The following is a 2,737-nucleotide window of genomic DNA, read 5'->3' on the forward strand; positions in this document are numbered from 1 at the left end:
CCTCCATTTCTGCAAAAAAAGAAGCTCCCTTACCTTGGGCTTTAAAGTGCTCAGTCACTTTGCCCCCTCTTACCTGCTCTTCTCCTAAACCCCTGCCTGCACACTTTGTTCCATTAGTGCCAATGTACTTATTCTACCTTAATCTCATGTACCCTCTTGTCCACATCCTGCCTCTGGCCTGAAATATCTCCCTCTTCGTATCTGACAATTACTCTCTCCCCCTTCAAGGCCCTGTTGAAGACACATCTCCTCCAAGAGGCCTTCCCTGCCTAAGCCCTCTTTATCCTTTTCCTCTACTCCCTCTGCATCGCCCTGACTTGCTCCCATTATTCATCCTCCCACCCAACCAAAAGGCACTTATGTACAGATCTGTAACTTACTTAAATTAAGTCCCCTCTAGACTGTATGCTCACTGTGGTCACGGAGTATGTCTGTTATATTGTTATATTGAATTCTCCCAAGTGTTTAATATGGTGCTCTGCACATGGTAAGCTCTCAATAAATACAGATAATTGAAATGCGCATAGTTTTCTCAGTAAATCCATTGATTGAAAACATCTAGGAGAAATAAAAAGATAAATATGGAACAATTCACATACTTTCATATGATCCTTGCACAGAGGCCATAGCTAATATTCTCTAGATCTTTCTAATTTTACTATGTGTGCTGACAAAATGAGCAATCGTTTAGTAGCAGATGACAGTTTTTCTTTTCAAGCATCTGTACATGTTCTTGTGCTTTCTTGAAAATAATCCTTTCTCTAAATGTCTCCCTGTTTTGAGAATCTCACATCATCAAATAAAGAGATTCAAAATTTCTTCTGGTGCATGAAGCCACAGAGGCTGCTGGAATGTAGGCTTTGAGGCAATGATTAACTTATGCTTATTTGCTCTGCGAACCAAAGCCAGTGGATGAGACAGGGGAGCAATTAGAAGGACCCCCAGTCACGACTTCTCCACCAATACAATTCGGGCCCTCAACCCTGCAGCGCGTTTCTGAGCGAGGAGGAGCAGGGTTTGGGTGGCTGGGGTGGACAGTGGGAAAGTTCAGTGTACGGGAACTTATCAGGATTCCTCCGGCTCCCAACCCCCAATGTAGGGTCCTGAAGGGCAGGCTCAGGGCCGGCTTGGATGGGCCTTAGCTGCTCAGGGGCACCCTGGGCTCAGGGCCTGCCGAGGTGGGCCCTAGCCACTCACAGAAAGCCCCAGGCAGGAGTTACTCCAGTGCAGTCTAGTAGCTGGAGAAATTCAGGGAGTGACAGCAGGCAGGGAGCAGCAGCAGACCTATGGGGTTGGAGAATGAGAGGTTAGTCAGGAAGGACTCCTTGGAAGAGAGCTAGGGTGTCACATAAGCAGAGACCAAAGAATTACTTGACAATCACAAGCAGAAAAGGTACCTAATTCTTTAACTGATGTCAATTTTCTTCTTTGATCATTTTTACCAGTAAAGAGATATTAACAAGGCCTTGGTGCATGTCTCTATAGCATAATCCCTTAGGGCATTTGGCAATTAAGCCTAAATTCTGTGGTTTGATCTTAAGTAGAATATGGTTTTTCTATGGCATTAATTCTCACAAAGCTCAATTCCGTTTTAGCACCCAAATCCACACGGTCACAAGAATGTCTTTCTACAGATCTGTGTATGCTGCCATTTACATGGCATAAGAAACATCTTCCTCTGGAAAGGACTATGATTCATTCATTCAAACATATTTATCAAGCTCTGTGTGAAGAGCCCTGACCTACGTGCTTGAGAAAGTACAGTACAACAATAAGCAATGACATTCAATGTCCACAACAAGCTCACAGTCTAGAGGGGAGGAGACAGACATGAATAGAAACAAATAAAATGACAGATGTGTACATCATGTTTTGGTACTGAGATGGGGGAAGAACAAAGGGAACAAGTCAGGCACAACACAAAAGGGAGTAAGAGATAAGGAAAAGTGGTGCTTAGTCTGGGAAGGCCTAATGGAGGAGATGTGCCTTCAATAAGACTTTGAAGTGGGGGAGAGTGGTTGTCTGTTAGGTAAGAGGAGGGAGGGCATTCCAGGCCAGAGGCAGGCCGTGGGCTAGGGGTTGATGGAAAGACAGGTGAGATGGAGGCACAGTGAGAAGCTTAACACTAGAGGAACAAAATGTGTATTCTGGGTTGTAGAAGAGAGAAGCCAGGTGAGGTAGGAGCGGGCGAGGCAATGGGGTGCCTTAAAGTCAAAGGAGAGGAGTTTTTGTTCGATATGGAGATGGATGGGCAACCACTGGAGTTTTTTTGAGGAGCGGGGTGACACGTTCAGAACGTTTTTGTGGAAATATGATCTGGGCAGCAGAGTGAAGTATGGACTGGAGTGGGGAGAGACAGGAGGCTGGGAAGTCAACAAGGAGGCTTATGCAGTAATACAGGCGGGATAGGATGAGTGATTGTATTAACGTGCTAATAGTATAGATGGAGAGGAAAGGGCAGATTTTAGCGATGATGTGAAGGTGGGGATGACAGGATTTGGTGATGGATTGAATCTGTGGGTTGAATGAGAGAAAGGAGTCAAGAATAATGTCAAGCTTATGGGCCTGTGAGACAGGAAGGATGGTGGTGTCATCTAAAGTGATGGGGAAGTCATGGGGAGGACAGGGTTTGGATGGGAAAATAAGGAGCTCTGTTTTGGACATGTTATGTTTGAGGTGATGAGCAGACATCTAGGTAGAGATATCTTGAAGGCAGGAGGAGATGCGAGACTGGAGA

General features: G+C 45.3%; 1 non-coding gene across 1 annotated transcript; it reads right to left on the reverse strand.

The window, feature by feature from the left end:
• Positions 1-575: 575 nt before the first annotated feature.
• Positions 576-683, reverse strand: LOC119923585. The gene has a single exon (XR_005448895.1). It is a non-coding gene; the product is annotated as a U6 spliceosomal RNA (small nuclear RNA).
• Between the last annotated feature and the right edge of the window lie 2,054 nt (positions 684-2,737).

Source organism: Tachyglossus aculeatus, unplaced genomic scaffold, assembly GCF_015852505.1.
Source record: "Tachyglossus aculeatus isolate mTacAcu1 unplaced genomic scaffold, mTacAcu1.pri scaffold_1_arrow_ctg1, whole genome shotgun sequence".
NCBI classification, from domain to species: Eukaryota; Metazoa; Chordata; class Mammalia; order Monotremata; family Tachyglossidae; genus Tachyglossus; species Tachyglossus aculeatus.